This window comes from Prionailurus bengalensis, chromosome B4 (assembly GCF_016509475.1).
Source record: "Prionailurus bengalensis isolate Pbe53 chromosome B4, Fcat_Pben_1.1_paternal_pri, whole genome shotgun sequence".
Taxonomy (NCBI): Eukaryota; Metazoa; Chordata; class Mammalia; order Carnivora; family Felidae; genus Prionailurus; species Prionailurus bengalensis.
The window spans coordinates 20,497,285-20,522,336 of record NC_057358.1 but is presented as its reverse complement, the minus strand read 5'-3'; positions in this window follow the sequence as shown (position 1 = coordinate 20,522,336).

Here is a 25,052-nt window from a genome sequence, read left to right as displayed (position 1 = left end):
TGTGATTCCCTTTATATAGTATTCTCGTTTTTGACGGCTTTATTGGTCTATAATTCGCATGCCCTACAATTCGCCCGTTGAAAGTGTAAAATTCAGTGGTTCCCAGTATATTCACAGAGGTGAGCGACCATCACCACATTCACTCTTAGAACATTTTTATTATCCCAAAAAAGAAACCCTGCACCTTTTTGGCCATCACCAACCACTCTCCCCCACCCCCATCATCCCACCCAGGCCTCATCAACCACTAATCTACTTTCTGTCTCCATAGATTTGTTTATTTTGGACACTTGGTTTAAACGGAATCATCCAGAAGGCGGTCCTTTGTGGTTGGCTTCTTCTTTCGTGTAGCATGTTTTTAGGTTGCATCCATGTTGTGGCATGTGTCAATACTTTACTTCTTTTTATTGCTAAATAATATTTTGTTGTGACCTACCCTATGACACTTTTGAAATGACAAAATTATAGGCATGAAGAACAGATTAGTGGCTGCTAAGTGTTAGGAGTGGTGGTCGTGGGGACAGCGGGTGGGTGATGTGACCGTGGCTATTAAGTGATAGTATGAGGGATCCCGGAGATAGAACTGCTAGGTGTCATGACTATGGTGATGGTCGCACAAATATACATATGTGTTAAAGTTGCATAGAACTAAATACACACACACGCACACACACACACACACACACGAACACAAATGAATACATGTAAATGGCAAATCTGAATAAGGTCAGTAGATTATAGCTGTGTCAGTTTCCTGGATAGGATATTATACTCCGGTTAAGCAAGATGTTACCATTGGGAGAAACTGGGTGAAATGTATCAGATCTTTTTTTTATTATTCCCTGCCAACTGTATGTGAATATATAATTATCTCAAAATAAAATAAAATAAAATAAAATAAAATAAAATAAAATAAAATAAAATAAAATAAAATAAAATAAAATAGATTAGGAGCCAGAGGCCCTTCAGGAATGGCAGAGGAAGGTCCTCTGAAATTTTACTTCTCCATAAAAGCAACAAAAATACTAGCAAAAAAAAATGGTCAAATAAACCTTGTCAGAACTCTGGAAATTAACCACAGACTTGGAACAATTTGAGGAGTGTTATTCAAGAAAAACATTGAATCATAGTAAAAACAGTGAGCTTTGTTTCATTTTTACTTACCCTGTCCCCATCCTTCTCTCCCCAGCTCCAGGGTAGCCTTGAAAACAGACTTGCAATCATGGTGACAAACAACAGCCTACCATTCATCAGTTGATGGACATTTAGGCTCTTCCCATAATTTGGCTATTGTTGATGGCGCCTCTGTAAACATTGGGGTACATGGGCCCCTATGCATCAGCACTCCTGCATCCCTTGGGTAAATTCCTAGTAGTGCTATTGCTGGGTCATAGGGTAATTATACTTTTAATCATTTGAGGAACCTCCACACTGTTTTCCAGAGTGGGTGCACCCGTTTGCATTCCCACCAACAGTGCAAGAGGTTCCTCTTTCTCCACATCCTCGCCAACACCTGTTGTTTCCTTAGTGGTTAATTTTAGCCACTCTGACTGGTGTTTGGTGGTATCTCAATGTGGTTTTAATTTGTATTTCCCTACTGAGTGATGTTGAGCGTCATTTCATGTGTCTGTTTGCCATCTGGATGTCTTCTTTGGGAAAGTGTCTATTCACGTCTTCACTGTATTATTTGTTTTTTTGGATGTTGAGTTTAGTAAGTTCTTTATAGATTTTGGATACTAACCCTTTATTTTCTCCATCGGTTGCCTTTTAATTCCTTTTCTGAACAGAAGATTTGTATCTTGGTGAGGTCCCAATGGTTCATTTTTGGCTTTTTTTTCCCTTGCCTTCAGAGACATGTCAAGTAAGAAGTTGCTGCGGCTGAAGGCCAAAGAGGTTGCTGCCTGTTTTCTCCTGTAGGATTTTGATGGTTTCCTGTCTTACATTTAGGTCTTTCATCCATTTTGAATTTATTTTTGTGCATGGTGTAAGAAAGTGGTCCCGTTTCATTCTTCTGCCCAGTTCTCCCAGCACCATTTGCTAAAGATACTGTCTTTTTTCCATTGGATATCCTTTCCTACTTTGTTGAAGATTAGTTGGCCATATATTTCTGGGTTCTCTATTCTATTCCATAGATCTATGTGTCTGTTTTTGTGCAAAATACCATACTGTCTTGATGATTACAGCTTTGTAATACGGGCTAAAGTCTGAGATTGTGATACCTCCAACTTTGGTTTTCTTTTTCAGCATTACTTTGGCTATTCAGGGTCTTTTGTGGTTCCATACAAATTTTAGGATTGTTTACTCTAGCTCTGTGAAGAATGCTGGTGCTATTTTGATTGGTATTGCATTCAATGTGTAGATTGTTTTGGGTAGTATTGACATTTTAACAATATTTGTTCTTACAACCCATAAGCATGGAATGTTTTTGAATTTCTTTGTGTCTTCAGTTTCTTTCATAAGCTTTCTGTAGTTTTCAACATGCAGATCTTTTATGTCTTTGGTTATGTTTACTCTTAGGTATTTTTTGGTTCTTGGTGCAAGTATAAATGGGATCAGTTCCTTGATATTTCGTTCTCTTGCTTCATGATTGGTGTATAGAAATGCAACTGATTTCTATACATTGATTTTTATATCCTGCGACTTTGCTGAATTCATGTATCAGTTCTAGCAGTTTTTTGGTGGAGTCTTTCAGGTTTTCCTTGTAGAGTATCATGTCATTGGTGAAGAGGGATAGTTTGACTTCTTTGTCAATTTGGATGCCTTTTATTTCCTTTCATTGTCTGATTGCTGAGGCTAGGACTCCCAACACTATGTTAAACAACAGTAATGAGAGTGGACATCCCTGTCGTGTTCCTGATCTCAGAGGGAAAGCTGTCCGTTTTTCCTCATTGAGGGTGATATTAGCTGTGGGCCTTCCATATATGGCTTTTATGATGTTAAGGTATGTTCCTTTTATCCTGACTTTCTTGAGGGTTTTTATTAAGAAAGGATGCTGTATTTTGTCAAATCCTTTTTCTGCATCTATTGGCAGGATCATATGGTGCTTATCTTTTCTTCTATTAATGTCATGTATCATGTTGATTGATTTGCGAATATTGAACCAGCCCTGCAGCCCAGGAATGAATCCCACTTGATCATGGTGAATAATTCTTTTAATAATATACTGTTGAATTCGATTTGCTGGTACCTTGCTGAGAATGTTTGCATCCATGTTCATCAGGGATATTGGCCTGTAATTCTTCTTTTTAGTAGGGTCTTTGTCTGGTTTGGGAGTCAAGGTAACGCAAAGCCTCATGGAATGAGTCTGGAAGCTTTTCTTCCATTTCTGTTTTTTGGAACAGCTTGAGAAGAGTAGGTAGGTATTAACTCTGCTTTAAATGTATGGTAGAATTCCCCTGGTGCCTATGCCACCCGTTTTATCTCTCCTAATTCTCATACATGTACCTCTGTCCCATCAAGCTGTCTCCATCCACCTGTGGAGATCTTTCTGTCACTCCACAGACTGTGGAGTATGCCTGAGTATTCCAAGGATATCGTTCAATATATCAACATAGGAATAATGGAAATCCCACAAGAAGGGGACAGAGAAAAGGAAGCAAAAACAATATTAGTAGAAATAATGGCTAAAATTTTCCAAAATTTGATGAAAAACAATCTATACATCTAAGAAGCTACACAAACTCGGGAAGCTAAATTCAAAGGATGCACATCTAGATTCATCAAAATCAAAGGAATCTAAAGCCACAGAGAAAAAGATAATCTTGAAAGCAACAAGAAAGAAGAAAATCATCACATATGAAGGATCTTCAATAAGACTAACAGCTAAATATTTATTGGAAACCATGAAGTCCAGAAGTCAGTGGGATGATATATTCAAAGTGCTGAAAGAAAAGACTGTCAACCAAGAATTCTTTGTCCAACATTACTAACCTTCAAAAATGAAAGAGAAATGAAGACATTCTCAGAAAAATAAAAATTGAGAGAATTGGGGCACCTGGGTGGCTCAATTAGGTGTCCAACTTCGTCTCAGGTCATGATCTCACAGTTCGTGAGTTTGAGCTCCACATTGAGCTCTGTGCTGACAGCTCAGAGCCTGGAGCCTGCTTCAGATTCTGTGTCTCCCTCTCTCTCTCTGCCCCTCCCCCACTCACGCTCTGTCTCTCTCAAAAACAAATAAACATTAAAACTTTTTTTAAATTTTTGAGAGAATGTTCATAGCAGCATTATTTATAATACCAACAAGTAGACATAACCCAAATGTCTATCAGCTGAAGAATGGATAAACAAAGTGGTGTATCTCTAAATGGAATATTATTCAGCCATCAGAAGGGATGAAGTCTTGATATGCTACAACAAGGAAGAATCTTGAAAACATGCCAAGGGAAAGAGCCGGTCACAAAGAACCACGTGTTGCATAATTCCATTTATGTGAAATGTTTAGAATAGGCAGATCTATAGAGTTCATAAGTAGATTAGGAGTTGCCTAAGGCTGCAGGGTTGAGAAAAATAGGACATGATAGGTTAACAATGGTAGGTTTTTTATTCAGGGTCTAATTAAAATCAATTCAAAAATTGATTGTGGGGGCACCTGGGTGGCTCAGTTGGTTAAGCATCTGATCTTGACTTCAGCTCAGGTCATGATCTCATGGTTTGTGGGATTGAGCCCCATGTGGGACTCCATACTGACAGCATAGAGTCTGCTTGGGATTCTCTCTCTCCCTCTCTGTCTGTCCCTCTCCCATTCACATGACCTCTCCCTCTCAAAATAATAAATATTCATAAACAAACAAATAAATAAATACATAAAATTGATTGTGGTAATGGCTACACAGCTCTGTGAATATGCTAAATATTATTGCATCGTATACTGTAAATGAGTGAATTGTATGGTATGTGTATTATATTTCCATAAAGCTGTTACCAAAAAAGGGGGGAGGCTAAAACAATTAAGACTCTTAGAAGAAAACATAGGCCTAAATCTTAATGACCTTGGATTAGGCAATGGTTTCTTAAATATGACATTGGAAGCACAACAACAAAAGAAAAAAATAGCTAAATTGTACTTCATCATAACTAAAAATTTTAGTGCTTCAAGGGACATCATCAAGAAAGTGAAAAGACAAGCCACAGAATGCAGGAAATGTTTGTAAATCATCTATCAGATAAGGAAACTTATGTAAAGGATCCAGAATTATTAAATAACTTTTACAAGTCAATAACTAAATGACAACCAACTCTATTAAAAATGGGCAAAGGATTTGAATACACATTCCTCCAAAGAAGATACACAAATAGCCAATAAATACATGGAAAGGTGCTCAACATCATTAGTCACTGAGGAAATGCAATCAGAACCACGAAGAGATATCACTTCACACCCACTAGGATAGCTATAATTTAAAGAACAGAAAATATTAAGTGTTGATGGGGATATGGAGAAATTGGAACCCTCATATACTGCTGGTGGGAGGAAAGGTGATAACAACCACTTTGGAAAACAGTTTGGCAGTTCTTTAAAAATTTAATGGTAGAATTGTTAAATGACCCGAACATTTCACTGCTAGTTATATTTTGGTTTTAGAATGTGCCATGAATCACATTTTGGCCAGCCAGATGTTGGGGATATAATGGAGTTTGCTGGTGATATGCCATGCGGGCCAGAGGGCATGGTGGAAGAATTTGGAAAGACAGAAAGGGGTGGGAAGATAGGTCAATTAGTAGAAGCACAATAAAGTTAATAAAGTTACTGTTCTTACCATTTTAGAGTTTTCAGGGGGCAGAACGTAAATGTTCAACTTCTCAGGAAAATATATGGAGAAACAGAAGAAAGGTGGCTTTGGGGGAGATGGGGGGGTGTTGTCTCACGAAGGTGGGAGTGGGTCTTCCTGATAGGCAGCTGACCCTATACTCAGTCTATGAGGAGAACAAAAAGCTGGGGGTGCCCTGAGGAGCCCTTCTGTCCTCCTCTTCATATTTCCAAAGAAGGGAGAATATGTCCACTTAGCAGCAAAGGAAATCTCAAAGGAAATTCCCAGGTTTTTTCAGTCTCCTCATTCACTTCTCCCCAAAATCGGGGAGTAATTTGTATTAAAGGGACAGAACATATATGGTCCAACTTTTCTGGGCTCCTTTTTTCGATGCCTGGTATTAGGAGACATACTCCCTGCTCACCTTTCTCTAAGCTTTCCAGGGTTGACATAATTTGGTGGAGTAGGGGACTTTTTTAGGGATCCTGTGAAGGGCCATAACTCAGATTAGGATCTTTAAACCTACTAGGTCTAAAGCTGACGTTTTTATTTCAGTCTATTTGATCCCAGCATCTATTTCTCATTTGATTTTAACCTAAATGGGGAATAACGGTTTATTTGTTGATGGCCCTGAAGATTCCCCCAAACTCTAACAATGGAAAGCCAAATCAGTCAGAAGGGCGGGGAACACTTGGGTGACTCTCTTCTCCTGTAGCTGCCAGTGGCGAGGTGACCAGAGGGTATAATCAAGGACAGTTCTCAGGGCTCTGTTAGGTGCCAGGGACACCAGATGCTGTGAGGATCCTTTGCTTCCCATGGCAGTCGCGTATCCCGGAACAGGAAGCTGGAGACTGCCACTTATCCCCAAAGAGGGTAGGGTGGTGGCATGGGATTTAATTGTAGACACCAGATTCAGTTACCTGCACTTCCATTGATTCAACACATGTTTGTTGAGCACCCAGTGTATACTCACTGCACCGTCCAAGACATAGGATGTCTTGTACATAGAATGAAGAGGTGAAGTTGTACACGGCAGACGTAGGATTATGTTGGCCCTTACAGACCTTGCATCTGGAATGGAAAGCTGTCTGCTCCCTGAAGACAGAATTTCACCACTGGAGTGGAGACTGGTTTTCCCTCTCAAGCCTCATGTACCTTGGACCTGAAGGAGGGGAAAGTCTTCCTTGCTCTCTAAATGCCATTTCCAGGCCTTCTCCCTGCCGCCACCCTCCTTCAAAGTTCTTGTCAGACTTTCCACCTGCTATCTCTCTGTCACTATCTTGCTGTCCTGATCACCCCACTTCCGTCGCTGGTGACTTTCACGCCTGGCCCACTCTCTTCTCTTCCACCTCTGCTCCTGTCTTCATTGTTTGGACGACTTTGACAGTCTCGTGGATAATCAGTCTGAGACAGGGTGTATCTCGAACTTCCCACGTGCCTTCTGTGAATTCTGTGCCTCTCTAGAAACCTGAAGGATGGTTCTACCCCTGGCCCAGCACACGGTGAAGGAGAAGCAAAGACTCAGAGAAGTTCCGCTGCGAACATACGACAGAAAGATACAGACACGGGCTTGCTGAGTAAGTTGGGGCTCCAGTAAAAAGAAAGAGCAGGTAAAGGGTTGGCTCACAAAGAAGAAGAAAACCTTGAAAGAACGGAGTTCTTGAAGTGGGAAGGGCAAGAAAGACCCTTGGTTGAGGGAACCAGGAAACGGAGCGGACAGGACTCCTGAGCTATCCTCAAGTGGGAAGGAAGTTTCCACCCACTGGGACATCCTGCTGTTCCCAGAGTTGAATTGTGCCCTTGATCCGAAGGTGGGGCACTGGGTCATCTCGTGTGGAAATAGAGACACAAAGGGACAAATCACACTTCCTGCCCAAGGTGGGACCGAAGAGAATCAGATTAGAGTTTCCCAAACTCTGCACAGAAGTGACACATCCTCACTGACACATACAGGCCCACTTCGAAGATACTGAAGGTTTGGTTCCAGACCATGCCAATAAAACTAATATGGCCATGGAGTGAGTCAAACGAATTGTTTGGTTTCCCAGAGCAAATAAAAGTTGTGTTTATACCATACTGTGAAGTATGCAATAGCATTATGTCTGGAAAAAAAAGGACCTGCCTTAGTTTAAAAGTTATTGTTTAAAAAATACTAACCATCATCTGAGCTTTTCAGCGAGTTGTTTTCAATGATCACAGGCCGCCATAATACGTAATAATGAAAAAGTTTGAAATATGGTGGGAATTGCCAAAATGTGCCACAGAGACACAAAGTGAGCAAATGGTGACCGTCAACTTGCTTGACACAAGGTTGCTACAGACCTTCAATTTGGAAAAAGCAACTTCTGCAAAGCGCTCTAAAGCAATGTGCAATAAAATGAGGTATGCCTGGGGTCTCCTGGGTGGCTCAATCCGTTAAGCGTCTGACTCTTGATTTTGGCTCAGGTCATGATATTGCAGTTTGTGAGATGAAGCCCCACATCAGGCTCAGCACTGACAGGAGAGAGCCTGCTTGGGATTCTCACTTTCTCCCTCTCTCTTAGCCCCTCCCCAGCTCTCTCACTCTCTAAATAAATAAATAAATAAATAAATAAATAAAGTCTTTTAAAAAATGAGACATGCCTAGGGGCAACTGGGTGGCTCAGTCGGTTAAGCTTCCAACTTGGGTGTAAGCCATGATCTCATAGTTCATGAGATCAAGCCCTGCATCGGGCTCTGTGCTGACAGCTCAGAGCCTGGAGCCTGCTTTCGATTCTGTGTCTCCCTCTCTCTCTGCCACTCCTCCCCTGCTCGTGCTTTTTCTCTCTCTCTCCCTCTCTCTCTCTCTCTCAAAAGTAAATAAACATTAAGAAAAAATTTTAAACATAAATAAAAAATGAGATATGACTGTATCTGTACCATAACCTCTCATTCCTTGATTCTCATCTCCAGTGATCATTTCCTCAACCCATTTCAGACACCCACTATCATGGTGATGATCTTGTCATCAACACTGAGCAAACCTGATCCGAACCCAAACGTTCTCTCGCTGCCAGTCACCAACACACGCCTTGCAAACCACATTAATATCATCCTCCCTTTTCCTTTGTTGTGCTTGGGCAAAGCCCCAGTCTGCTCTGTCCCTGTCCCTGAGCAGCTGAGTGGTGCCAGAGAAAATGCACAGCCCTTCGGAATAGTCTCACTGTGAATGTGTGACCTTAAGTCTCAAAGGGGTACTCAGTACTGTCCAGGGTCCTGTTTTACATTCCCGGTGTGTTTCCTTTCTCAACTCCAAAATGGTTATTCTGTACCTTCTTTCCCATCAAGTTCTCTGTGCACACCCCATCCCCCCTCACCTCAGTTCCCCGGACTAGAGCTTTCTCATCCTTCCTTTGCCAAGGTTACCTTACCTGCACACGCTTCACCCCCCACTCTCCCTGCCAACTCTTCCACACGGGCTGTGGAGCCATCCATTTTCGTGTTCTCAGGGACTGTGCTCCTACAGTTCCCCAACCTCTTCTAGACTGTTCCGGCCAGCATCCAAAATGCTGCAATCTGTCCTGTGAAAGAAACAAAACCAAAACATCTCATTTGACCCCACAATACCTTTCAAATTCCCGTCTCTCTCTCTACTCTTCTTCAAAACATTTTGAAGGCAGTGACTCTAAGGACGGTTTCCACTTCTTTTTTTTTAATTTTTTTTTTCAACGTTTATTTATTTTGGGGACAGAGAGAGACAGAGCATGAACGGGGGAGGGGCAGAGAGAGAGAGGGAGACACAGAGTCGGAAGCAGGCTCCAGGCTCCGAGCCATCAGCCCAGAGCCCGACGCGGGGCTCGAACTCCCGGACCGCGAGATCGTGACCTGAGCTGAAGTCGGACGCTTCACCGACTGCGCCACCCAGGCGCCCCTCCACTTCTTGATTTTAGAATCTCTCTTCAGCTCACTCCATCCACTTTCCATCTACACCAGTCCATCAAGACTGCTCTTGTCAAGGTCTCCCGAGATCTCCATGTTGCCAGCTCCAGGATCGAGTCTCTGCTCTTACCGTACTGCCTTGCCCAGCATTGGACACAGCCAACCATCCCAGCCTTCCTTCTTTCCTTGGTTTCTCTGGGCACACATCCTTTCAGGTTTCCTCATACCTCGATCACTGTAGCATCTCAGCTGTTCCAAGCTTCTCTTTCCTTCCCTTCCTTTAGACAAGTAGTCTCATTACAAAGGTATGGTCTGAGAAAACAGGATGAAAACCTCTATTTTCACTTATTTTTTCTCTAAAAAATAAGGAAGGGGGCGCCTGGGGGGCCCAGTGGGTTAAGTGTCTGCCTTCAGCTCAGGTCATGATCTCACAGTTCGTGGGTTCGAGCCCCACATCGGGCTCTCTACTGTCAGTGCAGAATCTGTTTCAGATCCTCTAGCTCTGCCCCTCCCCCGCTCGCTCCTGCACTCTCTCTCTCTCTCTCAAAATAAACCTAAAAAATAAAAAAGAAATGAAACTTCACTAATATACGATACACACTTCTCTACTCATGCCCTCACTTGGTTGGTATATCAGACGATTAAAAGCCACATATGCAACACAGAACACGCTGAGGAAACAGTGAACATTCCACAGTCCGAGAGGTTACTGTTTGCTATACTTTATTTGTGACCAGTCATGTGGTTTTATAGATTATATTGTCTTCTAAAATATGTTTTTAATGTTTATTTATTTTTGAGAGAGAAATAGAGCCTGAGCAGGGGAGGAGCAGAGAGAGAGGAGACACAGAATCCGAAGCAGGCTCCAGGCTCCGAACTGTCAGCACAGAGCCCATGCGGGGCTCGATATCATGAACCAAAGATCATGACCTGAGCCAAAATTGGACCCAGGCGCCCCAGATTATATTATCTTCTTAAAAATTTTTTATTGTGGTAAAAAATACATAACATGAAATTTACCATTTTTTAAAAGATTTTTAATGTTTATTTATTTTTGACAGAGAGAGAGAGAGAGAGAGAGAGAGAGAGACAGAACATGAGTGGGGAAGGGGCAGAGAGAGAGACACACAGAATGCGAAGCAGGCTCCAGGCTCTAAGCTGTCAGCACAGAGCCCAACGCAGGGCTTGAACTCACAAACTCCAAGATCATGACCTGAGCCGAGTCAGACACTTAACCGACTGAGCCACCCAGGTGCCCTCTCCTGCCCATTTCAACCATTTTTTTAAATGTTTATTTATTTTTGACAGAGAGAGAGAGAGAGAGAGAGACAGACAGAGTGCGAGCGTAGGAGGGGCAGAGAGAGAGGGAGACACAGAGTACAAAGCAAGTTCCAGGCTTTGGACGGTCAGCACAAAGCCCGATGCGGGGCTTGAACTCACAAACTCCGAGATCATGACCTGAGCTGAAGTCGGGCGCTTAACCGATTGAGCCACCCACTCACCCATCATGTCAGCCATTTTTAAATGCCCTGTTAAGTGGCATTAAGTATTTTCACATTGTTGTGCTGCATCACTGCTATCCATCTCCGGAACTTTTTTATTTTCCCCAGTTTATCCATGAAACAATAACTTACCATGTCCCTCTGTCCCCAGCCCTTGGGAACTACCATGCTACTTTCTAGGTCTATGAATTTAACTATTCTAGGTACCTCATTTAAATAGCATCATACGTTATTTGTATTTTTGTGACTGACTTATTTCACTTAGCAGAATATCTTCATAATGGATAAGCATAATCCATACAATCCAATGGATAAAATTTATCCATATCGTAGTATGAATCAGAATTTTGTTCCTTTTAAAGGCTGAGTAACATTCCGTCGTGTGTCTATAGCACATTTTGTTCATCCATTCATCTGAGTTTTTCCACTTTTTGGCAATTGCATGAATAATGCTGCAACAAACATTGGTGTACAAATATCTGTTTGGATCCCTGCTTTCAGTTCTCTTAGGTTATATACGCAGAAGTGGAATTGCTGGGTCATATGGCAATTCCAGCTTTAAGTTTTTGAAGAAGCACAATGCTAATTTCGACAGCAGCTGCACCATTTTACGGTCCCACCAGCAAGGCGCAAGGGTTCCAATGTCTTCACATTTTCACAAACACTTGGTATTTTCTGTTTTGGTTTGGTTGATAATAGCCATCCCAATGGGTTGTGAATGAGTGTCTCACTGTTGTTTTGATTTGCATTTCCCTAACTATTAGTGATGTTGAGCATCTCTTCCTATGCTTTCTGACCATTGGTGTGTGTATATCTTCTTTGGAGACATGTCTATTCAAGTATTTTGCTGATTTGGGGGAAGTTATTTTGTTGTCGGTGGTGGTGGTGGGTGGCGTTGAGGTGTAGAGTTCTTTATATATTCTGGGTATTAATCCCTTATCAAATATATAATTTGTAAATATTTTCTTGCAGTATATGGGTTGCCTTTTCACTCCGTTGACAGTATCCTTTGATGCCCAACAGTTTTTTTAAATTTTGGTGAAGTCTATTTATTTTTGCCTTCATTGCCTGTACTCTTGGAGCCACATCCAACAAATCATTGCCAAATTCAGTGTCATAAAGATTTCTCCCCTATGTTGTCGTCTAGGTGTTTTATGGTTTTGCGTCTTAACGTTTAGGTTTTTAATCCACTTTGAATTAATGTTTTATATGATGTCAAGTAAGGGTCCAACTTCATTCTTTTGCCTGTGGACGTTCGGTTTTCACAGCACTATTTGTTGAAAAGACAGTTCTTTCTCCATTAAATGGTTTTGGCACCCTTGTCAAAAATCATTTTACTGTATCTATGAAGGTTTATTTCTGGGCTCTCTGTTCTATTCTGTTGATCTGTTTTAGTTGTTTCTGTTGTTTTAGTTACTGTAGATTTGTAGTGAGTTTTGAAATCAGGAAGCATGAGACCTCCAGCTTTGTTCTTTTCAGGACTGTTTTGTCTATTTGGAGTCCCTTGAGACTCTCTATTTAGGATGGATTTTTAATTCCCCCCCCCCAAAAAAAAACTGTAAAAAAACCCCAAAAAATACAAACCTTGGGATTTGATTGCATTGAATCTGTAGACCACCTGGGTAAGATTGCCATCTTCATAATATTAAGTTTTCCAATTCATGAAGCCAGGATGTCTTTCCATTTACTAATGTCCTGTTTAATTTCTTTTAGCAATATTTTGTTGTTTTCAACGTACAAATCTTTCACCTGCTTGATTAAACTTATTCCGAAATATTTTATTTTTGATGCTATTGAAAATGAAATTGTTTTCTCAACTTCCTCTTCAGATTATTCATTGTTCCTGTATAGAAACACAACTGATTTTTTTTAAGGTTTATTTTTATGTAGAGAGAGAGCACAAGCAGGGGAGGGGCGGGGGGGGGGGGACAGAGGATCTGAAGTGGTCTGTGCGATGACAGTAGTGAGCCGGATGCAGGGCTCGAACTCAGGAACCCTGAGATCCTGACCTGAGCATTAAGTCAGATCCTCAACTGACTGAGCCACCCACGCGCCCTGAAACACAACTGATTTTCGTGTGATAATTTTATATCCTGCAGCTTTGCTGAATTCATTAGTTCTAACAGAGGATTGTTTGTTTGTTTGTTTGTTTGTGGACTCTTGGGTTTGCACTTATCTTTGACTCTTCTTTTTCTCTTTTGCTCTCTGCCTGCAAACAGCCACCAACACAGTTCGTTTTGATTTCACGGATGTTTCTGATATTTGACACTTTCATTAGGCTCATTATAATTCAACGTGATGGAATGAATATTTGAATCCACAACCGTCTAGGGCCCTGCGGGAAGCATGTGTTATCTAAAATAGTCCTTTATCTCGCTATCTCAGTCAAACCTCTAAGAGTTCCGTATAAGAGCAGAGGTCTCATCTCAGAGGAGGCCCTGGTGGCTAAAAGTCAGGAGCACCCGGGATGGAAGCAGACGTCCTGCTTACTAGCTGTGTAACCAACCATAAACGTGAAAGGCTCGCTTTTTCAGCGGGAAACTGGCAATGAAAATAATATCCACTCCACAAAGTTGTGGGAGGTGTCTTAACCTATTTGGGTTAAAATGCCACAGGCTGCCTGGCTTATAAACAACAGAAATTTATGGCTCATAGTTCTGAGTCCGGGAAGCCCAAGATCAAGACAGTGGCATGGTCGTGTTTTAGTGAGGACAGACACTCTTCCTGGTCCGTAGCCACACCCTCTTGCTGTGTCTTCAAGGGATCTCTTTGATAAGAGCACTGACCCATTCAGGAGGACTTCATCCTCAAGGCTTAACCACCTCTCAGACGCCCCATCTTTTAACGCTATCCCGTGGGCATTTTGATTTCAGCGTGTGAATTTGGGGGTGGGGACACAAACATTCAGACCATAGTGGGAGGCTTAAACAGGCTTAAAGCACTTGGTAAAACACCCCCCTTCTCCTCCTCTCTCCCTCTGAGGCCTTTAGGTTGGGTCTTTCTACAAAGACACAGATGGAACTGACTCTTCTTATCTATATTACTCCTTTGGCACTTACCGTCGTCTGCCTTGCACTGTTTTATTTTATTTTTTTCTGTTTTTTTTTTTTTTTTTTTTTTGAGAAAGAGGGAGGGGCAGATAGAGAGGGAAAGAGAGGATCCCAAACAGGTTCCGCACTATCAATGGTGAGCCTGACTTAGGGCTCAAACTCATGAACCATGAGATCATGACCTGAGCTGAGATCAAGAGTTGGACACTTAACTAACTGAGCCACCCAGGTGCCCTATGTTTGTTATCTTTTTATATGTACACATATTATCCTCCTTATCAAATTATAAATTTTCCAAGGGCCAAGAGCTTCTCATTTTTTCCTCTTTTTCCCTTCTCCTGTGTTTGTGGCATGTTGTAATACAATGCCTTATGTATCGTAAATGCTTGGTCAATATTTGCTTTTTAATTGTTTGACATAATGAAATTCTGCATTGCCTGATTTCCAATGTCTTGAGAACCAACGTTTCATTTATTTTATGTTTTTTCAGCAGTTTTCCCTTTTTGATTTTAAAAGAGCTGACATTTTAAAATAGCCAACAAGAAAGTAAGGAAGATATCACTACTTCCTAGAAGACCATCTGAGTGTATTGCAACCTATGTCTCCATAAAGAGTGGAAAAATAAATACTGGCCAGGGTTGCCAGGTAACATACCCAGTTATATTTGAATGCCAGGTAAACAACAAATAATTTAAAAAATTTTTAATTGTTATGTTTATTTATTTTGAGAGAGTGAGTGGGGAGGGACAGAGAGCGAGAGAGACAGAATCCAAAGCAGGCTTCAGGCTTGAGCTGTCAGCACAGAGCCCGACGTGGGGCTCGAACCCACAGACCGTGAGATCATGACCTGAGCTGAAGTCGGGCACTTAACCGACTGAGCCACCTAGGCACCCCAACGACAAATAATTTTTTAGTATAAGCATGTCATATGCAATATTTGTTGTTTATCTTACATTCAAATTTAATTAGGTATCTTGTATTTTTATTTGCTAAATCTCACAACTCTAGCATGAAGGCTTTAATTAAAAAAAAAAAATGAACAAGCATTATTCTCTCTGGAAATGAGAATATTCCTATGTGCTTAAAACAAAGTGTTTTTGTGTCAGAGGTATACAGACTGAGACATCATTATGAAACGATCCTTAAACACAGCTATGACCCTACGTGGAAAAGACGTGTAACGAAAAAGCTAATGAAGGGTAACATTAACTAAAATATCAACATGTGTTGCTTTGAATATAAATGAAAACAGTGATGCTTCTGTGAAATGCAATCCTATACTAAATCCAAGAATTGGTTGGGCTTGTTTTATAGCGAGTGTATAAAATTATTGTAGTATTTTCATATCTGTGTCTTCCTGGAAATACTGTTGCTTTGCAGGTTGAAAACATGGCTCAGAATTTACAAGAAAAAGCTTGAAAAAAAATTTGAATGATCTGTGGAATATCCTATAGCAACTGAAGAGAATATATATAAAAATCGTACCTCTCCATAGTATTTATTCAAGATGTAAATAAGGATTTTTATGTGACCGAAGAATTTTTAGACATGGTCATCATTTTGGTGCCATGTTAGAATCTGATTTGTTCTTAAAAGTCATGAATAGTTTGGGGAGACTGGGTGGCTCAGTCAGTTAAGCGTCCAACTCTTGATTTTGGCTTAGGTCATCATGTCACAGTTTGTGAGATCTAGTCCCACATCCAGTTCCTGCTTGGGATTCTCTCCCTCCCCCTCTCTGTGCCTGTCCCCGACTCGTCGTCTCTCTTTCTCTCAAAATAAAAGAAAACATGTTTTTTAAAGTCGTGAATAGTTTAATATATAGTCATCAAAACGAGTAAGTGTAGCTACAAATGGTATACCTGAGGAAACACTTACCTCAGACTTGCTGCAAATAAGGCAACCAATTTGTATCCAAACAGCATGTAGGTCAATTCATCACATCCTCCATCTTGAAACACTGGGTTCTACAAGGTGAAACACCACGTGGGGTACACAAGTAGCAGCTTACCCTGAGAGCTGGGTACTTTCCCATGGCTTGAACGGAGGCAATTTTCCAGGTTACGTGATCGTTTTGTCTTAGGAAGCTGATCCGCGATATGGTAAGTTATTTCCCTCAGAGAAGCAAAGGTGTTTTCATTTTTAAATTCAACAATGTTTCTTGAAAGCCTAATACGGGCCACACACTATTTGGAGAAATGAACAAGAGAGATGAAGTTCTGCTGTCACGGAGCCTGCATTTTAGTGAGTAGAGTCACACAACAAACAGATGATGAATAAACAAGGAAAATAGCTAAGAGTGGTGAGTGCTATGTAGAAAATCGACTAGGGTGGTGATTTGAAAGAGAGCAACTGGGTGACCTGGTAGGTCAACTGGATGCCTTTTTAGGTTGGGAGATTGAGACAAGCGTATTAAAAAAGAAAAAAAATGGTGGTAGAATATCAGTGCAAGACTGAATGGAGGGAAGAAACCAGCCATCGGCAGATCTGGAAGAGTAAGGGGAGTGCAAAGGCTCTAAGATGGAATGGGCTTGGTGTGCTCTGAAGGAAGACCCGTGTGGGGAGAAGGAGGAGCTGCAGTTAGGAAGGGGCCTGATTATGGAGGACTTTAAAAAGAAATGTATTGTAAGCATCCAGGGAAGCCATGAGACTTTTCCATCAGAAAGAAGAAAGAAAGAGAAAGAAAGAAAGAAAGAAAGAAAGAAAGAAAGAAAGAAAGAAAGAAAGAAAGAAAGAAAGAAAAGAAAAGGAAAGAAAAGAAAAAAGAAAAGAGGGAGGAAGTTAATTCATTTCTTTGAGGTAAAGGTAGTATTTTAACAATGAGGAAAAAGTAAATATTTTTAAAGAGAATTAAGCAACAGATAAAATATTTTAATAAATTAACCTTACTATCAGCCTCCTAATTATGGCATCATGAAGTATTTCTTATACCAAGATGTTCCCCCAAAGTGGAGAATGTTATTTACTCTCTACTTATTGAGAGAAATGTGATGTACAACAATGTCTCGAAAGCTGGTTTAACAGTTTGTGACAACATGAAGGTCTGATTCTAATTTCAATTTATTTAGGTGCTTAGTTTTAATGGATATTATAGGTGAGCATATTCCTCACAAAAAGATCATAGATCCCAACGAAGTATGTATGTAGATGGCTCTGGCGCTAAGTCATATCTAGTTTTTCAGTTCCATTCAGCAATTGTACAAAGGTTTTTGCTAGAATTTAGATTCGCAATTTTCTGTCCTTGCTGATGTCAAAATAATTTTTCTTGCAAACAAATGGAAAATTGAAGGGTTTGGGGGGCACCTGGGTGGCTCAGTCAGTTGAGCGTCCGACTTCGGCTCAGGTCATGGTTTCATAGTTTGTGGGTTTGAGCCCCGCGTCCGGCTCTGTGCTGACAGCTCAGATTCTGTGTCTCCCTCTCTCTCTGCCCCTCCCCCGCTCGCGCTCTGTCTCTCTCCGTGCATCAAAAATAAATAAATGTTAAAAAAAAAAAAAAGAAAGAAAGAAAAGTTAAGGGTGTTTATAATTTTAACCAATGGATTTTAGGCCCACTGAAATTTTTCATTTGGAAGATCTCAAAGGAGTTTTTAAGAATCCACAGAGGAGAATTTTAATTAGTGATACAAATAATTTTTGGCAAAAGAAAAGAAGTCATATTGATATGATGATGGAAAATTTCCAAACCTTCTTTCCATGCTTTCTTTCTGGTATGAGCTCCTTTCTCGGTCATTGATGAAGTATCGCTTTTACCTTTAGTCGATCCTGTATGTGTATTCAAATATTTTTAGGAAGTGCTGGATAGCATACTGTGGACAACCCCTTGCCATTCCAAAAAAAAAAAAAAAAAAAAAAGATCTGAAAATTTGGCCCGAGGCCAGATGATGGTGGAACGCAACTGTGGGAAGCTGGTTGAGGTCAGCGTGAGGCTGGTGACTTGGCTGACGTTAGTGTCAGGTGGAGAGGATTTGAAGGGACACACCAAGGTGTCTAAAGCCAGTTGTAATGTATCAGAGTGAAAACCTTAGTTGTTACTGGCTGGTCACAGCTGGAGGGCGGTTAGTGAAAAAGAAGTTGTTTTCGTCAATTCACATTAAAAACAAATTAAAAATAAAAAAGCAAATTGACAACAGTAAAAAAAAAACACCTTATCTCTAAATGTTATCACTCATATAAAAAAGGGCTGCGTCATAGAATGTTCTTTAGTGTGTCTGAAATGGATGCTTCGTGCAGACTTTTTGCAACTTCTCTTTCTTCAGCTTTGCTTTCAGTGTTTATTTCAGTACGATTTCATACGGATAAAAATGTTCTTTCCGTGAACACATGGTGATGTCTGGTCCAATTCTGTACCCCCTGGAGACAGCCCCGGTGGTAAGGGCTGACAGTGCAGATAATGACCAGGCTTATGGTGAACAGTTGAGGGAAGGAAAATAGTAGATCTTGCCAGACCACTGCGGTGTCTTCATTCTACTCCAAGCCTAATTTGAAATAGTGGCATCATTATAATTGATTCAGGGAAATGTGGTCTCAGCAGGTACTTAGGAGCAGGAAGAGGGGAGAGAAAACAAGCCAAGAGAAATAAAATCTGTTTTGTTTTTTTTTCCTATACCACCGACACTTTCATTTCAATTAGCAGAGTTTTTACCAAGTCAGAAATTATCAAATATCCAGAAACTTCAGAACACAGGACTGATGCATATTGGGCCACATTTTCCACCTCTTACCAATAAGGTTTGCTGTAGCCATAATTGTGTTACTGTCCATTAGTTATCCATAGTTCTGGTACTTTGCCAAGTAAATTCAGTGATACCAGGTTCATAAAAGAGATCATTTGTGAAATGATGTGGTTATCAGTTATTAGTATCATTTCACAGTTATAAAATTAACGAATGGCAAAGTATTCATCAAAACAAGAGTCAATAAATCCAATTTTAGACGGAGGTAAGGACCTGAGTACAATTAATCACACTGAGTTAACAACAAGCAGAGCTGAAATAAATGCTTGGGAAACCATTGGTTAAAAGAGAGCACGTGCTAAACGCAGTTGAAAGGCCAGCATAGACAAAAGCTAGGTTAGTATTTCAAAAATTCAAGTTCTATTTCTCTTCCGCATGTGCAAACATATGAAAGGAGAGGGATAGGGGAGGCAGAAATTTCTGTTCAAGTGTTTAAAAATGACAGTAAATGAATGGGCACCTAGTTGTTGGTAACTTGTACACTTTTTTATAAACATGATTCTTCTTTAAATGTATAGATTTCAGTTAGAACCTGTATCTCTTCATTTGAAGCAACTGAAATCCTAACAACAACAACAACAACAACAATTATGTTCACACAAGGTAATTCCTTTAGAGTGTTGAAAATAACCTTCGCCTGTAAAACTGTTCTTTGCCCCCTGGTGGTGAAATTATTATTATTCAAGTTTTTAAAAGTTAAAAGAGTCTAATTATGTAGTCTTGGCACTAAGAAATCCTTCCGTGGTGAACAAAAATAATAGAGAATTATGTATCGGAAGTAGAGAGAGATGACGCTGGGCCACTGGTGTGGTAAAATAATTTAAATTTCCCATATTCTCCCATTCGGAACTAAGTTTTCCTGAGTCTATCTCCATTTGTTTCCCCGTTGATCATACTGCTAATTTGGTATTATTTTAAAATTCTGCCTCCTCTTAATAAATTAAATCATGGGCACATGTGAGGCATGGAATTTCTGTGCGTAAACTAATTCCTTAGCGATGGCCTGTTGGCCGAGGTGAACAGCAACTTTGTACTGTTTTTTCCTTTGTATTCCAATTTGGCATCACAAACAATATTAGGACTCTGGCAGAATGCCAAAACCAGGCTGTTCAGCCTGAAAGAGTAGATGATGAAGGGGTCTGTCAAAATTTTTCTTTTGCAGACTAATTGGAGCCTCTGTATATGAGGAAAATACAATGATTGGTGTCCTTCAGCTGAATTGAGGAATCAGTCGGAGAGAACTTATTTCTTCCTTGCTTGGCTAAAGGAAAAAGGGGAAAAACTAGTTTTCAAATTTTAAAGACTGACTCAAGTGAGTTACTAGAAAGCTTTGAAAAAAAAAATCAATGATAATCTTCAAATTGTAGAAGATGAGAGAAGAAAGAGATTTTAACATGGATTCTGTGGTGACACACTCAAGTCTATGTAAAGCAGAAAACCTCATTATCTGAAAACACAAGGCTACTTCAGGGTAAGACAATGACCAGTGACTCTTTAGGGACTAAATCATTGAATGTGAATATTTCCCCTTCCTTTTGTCCAGTTGGGTTACATGCTTTTAATTAGGTATCTATTGTATAACCTTAAGCCGGATTTAGCCCCAAAATCATGAATAATGTTTTATAGAGTTGGAACAACAACAAAAAAAATTAAACTGGCTTTGAGAACCAGTCATTAAAGACAGTCTTGTCTCCCACCATTTTGGGCAAGCCAGTATTGGATAATTTTCTGGTGAAGTGGGCAATCACCACCTAAGTTTAATAACAAATGATTTAAAAATAACATTTAAACATTTAAAGATTTATCTAGGAACCTTTAATACTAGGTAGATGGAGACTTCCCATAAAATGATAGTAACATTTGAGTAGCAGTCACTATTCTAGGCACTAATGACCTCACTGAGTTCCCACAAAAACCACCTTATGATTTTGGTAGTAGTATTATCTTAATTTTACAGATGAGGAAACTGTGAAACAAAGGTATCACCCCACAGGAGATCCACGTGGTAGACCCAAGATTCAAATTTAATCAGTCTGGATCTAGAATCTGTGCTTTATATACTGTGAGATTATTAAAGTAAATAGTGGGGCGCCTGGGTGGCTCAGTCGGTTGACCATCCGACTTTGGCTTAGGTCATGATCTCATGGTTCGTGGGTTTGAGCCCCGCATCAGGCTCTGTGCTAACCACTTGCTCAGAGCCTGGAGCCTGCTTCAGATTCTGTGTCTCCTTCTCTCTTTGTCCCTCCCCCACTCATGCTTTGTCTCACTGTGTTTCTCAAAAAAAAAATAAATTTTAAAAAAATTTAAAAAATAAAGTAAATAGTACATTATTCAGAGAAATGAAAACCATGTGTCAACATGTTACAAATAAATTTATTATTTACAATATGAAGAAACTCTGTATTTATTCATGAGGAACTTCCAAATGACTAAAATTCAATACTGTCATTAAAAAGGAACTATTTTCCAAGGGGGTGCTTCCCCCAAGCATCTTGAACTTTTATCAATTTCAATATAAGTTTGTGGGTGTTATTTGGATAAACAAATTACTGAGTGAAGATAATGTTCCATTAAAGAGCAATGATATTGGGGCGCCTGGGTGGCTCAGCTGGTTAAGTGTCCGACTTCGGTTCAGGTCATGATCTCATGGTCTGTGAGTTCAAGCCCCATGTCGGGCTCTGTGCTGACAACTCAGAGCCTGGAGCCTGTTTCAGATTCTCTGTCTCCCTCTCTCCCTAACCCTCCCCTGTTCATGCTCTGTCTCTCTCTGTCTCAAAAATAAATAAACGTTAAAAAAATTTTTTTTAAATAAAGAGCAGTGATATCTTAGAACTCAAGTCCTATATTTAAGAAATAGTTAGAGGGGGGCAAAGAGAAAATGTCAAGATTTAATGAGAGCCAGACACTTCTAAATCATAGGATGAATAGGTCTAACTGCTAAATGGCAATTTTAAGAGAGGTTTGGGTTTTTACTATAATAGGTATTGTATTAATTCTGTTGGTAAGGTTAAGTCTGATCTTACCCAAAAGTGAGAGATAGACTACTAGAGGCTTATTTAAACCTCTTTGAGTCCTACTGGTCTATGAAATCACCAGTGCTCTTTCACACACAACCCCCGCTCGGAGAGCAGGGATTGTTATGATGTTCAAGTTCATGTACAACAAGATCATCACATAAATCACATAAATCTAGCTGTTTCTCTAGATTTCTCTGCTTTCCTCACTGCCAATGGCATATTATTTTAAGACATTTCAGCCACATGCCATGATGGTCACATCTTGAACCTTGTCAACACCAGAACCTGCAAACTAATGAAATTAAAAAAAAAACAAAAAACTTTTTTTGTATATGAGCTAATATGCACCCCACTCAGATTGCATAAGTGCCATGTTGAAGACAATTAGGTGTCCTTGAGACCCTCACACTGGGTTTATTTTGTGGTTATTTATGTACCCCCTCATGTTGAACATTTAACTCATGAATTTTCTGTCTTCCTAAGACATTTAAGGCTTCAAATGGTCTTTAAAGTCATTACCTTCACTATGTCCCATAAGCTTTTCTATAGTTTGCCTATGATATACTAAGGTATGATTTGCTTTTTTTGTTGTTGTTTTTTGTTTTTTCTTTATCCTTTGTGGGATTTGCTGAGCTCATTGCATCCGTGGGGTTGTTTATTTTTTCTTTTTAAGTAGCTTTATTGAGACATAATTTACCCATTTAAAGTATACAGGTCAGTATTTTTTAGTACATCCACAGAGTTAATCAACCACAATCTAATTTTAAAACATGTCCATACCCCCTAAAAAAAATTCTGTACCTATTAATTGTCAATCCCCAACCTCCCCGACATCCAGTCGTAAGTAACCACTAACCTACTTTTTGTCTTTGTAAGTTTGCCTATTCTGGACATTTCATTTAACGTTTATTTATTTTTGGGACAGAGAGAGACAGAGCATGAACGGGGGAGGGGCAGAGAGAGAGGGAGACACAGAATCGGAAACAGGCTCCAGGCTCTGAGCCATCAGCCCAGAGCCTGACGCGGGGCTCGAACTCACGGGCCGCGAGATCGTGACCTGGCTGAAGTCGGATGCTTAACCGACTGCGCCACCCAGGCGCCCCTGGACATTTCATTTAAATGGAATCGCACAATATGTGGTCTTTTGTGACTGGCATCTTTCACTTGGCATAATTTTTTCAAGGTTCGTTCATGTTATAGCATGTATCAATATTTCATTTTGTTTTATTGCTGAATAATATTCCATTGTATGGATATATCGCATTTGGTTTATTCATCCATCAGTTGATGGACATTTGGGTTGTTTCTAACTTTTGGGTTATTGTGAATAATACTGCCATGAGCATTTGGGTACAAGTTTTTGTGCAGCAAAACTTTTCTCATTTGTCTGGTGTACATACATAGGAGTAAAATTGTGCCATGTAGTAACTCTGTAGTTTTTTGAGGAACTGTCAAAGTGTTCCCAAAGGGCTTCATCAGTTTGCATTCCCACCAGCAATACAGGCAAGTTCTAATTTCTTCATATCTTCACTCACACTCTTTAGTATCTCTTTGATTATCGCCATCCTACTGTGTGTAAGGCTGTGTCTCTTTTTAGTTTTGATTTGCATTTTCCTAATGGCTAATGATGTTAAGCCTCTTTCCGTGTACTTACCGCCATTTGTATATCTTCTTTGAAGAAATGTCTGTTCCAAATCCTTTGCTCGTTTAAAAAAAAAATGTTGAGTTGTAAGAATTCTTTCCATATTCTGGATATAAGTCCTGTATCAGGTATATGATTTGCAAATATTTTCTCCCATTCCCTTGGTTGTCTTTCTGTTTTCTTGGGATAGTCTGTGACACAAAAGTTTCAAATTTCTATGTAGTCCAATTTATCTATTTTTTCTGTTGTCACACGCTTACGGTGTTGTATCTCAGGAGCCATTGGCTCACCAAAGGTCATCAAAATTTACCCGTATTTTTTCTTAGAAGAGTTTTATAGTTTTAGCTCTTACATTTTGGCATGATCCATTTTGAGTTAATTTTTTCATCTGTGGTTTTAGGTCTTTCTAGTTTTACAAAATAAATGACAACATTATTTTATTTTATTTTACAAAATAAATGTCTGTCTATGGTATTTTGTTATAGCAGCCCTAGCAGATGAAGACATCCCTGCTCTCGTACCTTTCAAAGGTAAGCCTCATGATGAAATTAAAATGTGATGAATTCAAGCATATACATTTTATTTTATTATTACTTTTTAAAATATTTTGTTTTTAATGTTTATTTTTGAGAGACAGAGTGAGAGCGGGGAGGGGCAGAGAGAGAGAGAGGGAGAGGGAGACACAGAATCTGAAGCAGGCTCCAGGCTCTGGGCTGTCAGCACAGAGCTTGACATGGGGCTTGAACCCATGAACTGTGAGATCATGACCTGAGCCGAAGTCGGATGCTTAACCAACTGAGCCACCCAGGCGCCCCAAGCATATACATTTTAAAGCAAGATATTCTTGCATTCGTTTAGGACTATTTAAAAATTGTTTTAAGCTGTATACTAATAAAAGGATTTCTTAAGATTTACATCCTAGATACTGTTTTTCTAACCTTTATCGAACATATTCTTACTATAAGAGTGCAAGTAGTTTTATCACTCCCCTATTGAGCTTAACTTAACTGGCCAGGTCTAAGATGGGAAAAATGTAGTGTAAAATTTTCAAAACTGGGCAAGCATCCTGTTATACAAGCATTTTTTTGTTCCCTCTACTTCCTCAACAAGAGTCGGGGGTTAGGGAAGAGAAGTGTGAGATGCCTAAGAAAATAAGTTTTCATGCAAGAGAAAGCCGTAGTGGTAGAGGAAAAACATTTAAAAGATAGCGAACAGAAGCAACATAGGACTAGAAGGTAAGACACTGGTGGAAACAGAAAGGAGATTTTAAGCCTTTTTGCCTTTAAAAACATCTCAGTTGGGAAAGGAACCCCAATTAGAAATGGACTAAGTGGATAAACGGCACTTCCCTTAAGACCATGATTGCCCATTATTAATTCTACCAATCTGCCTATTTTATGGTATTTTGCCTGTAAATCTTCATTAGAACTGTAGTTTTTGTGTTGGTCTGAATTCCATTTCTGCTTT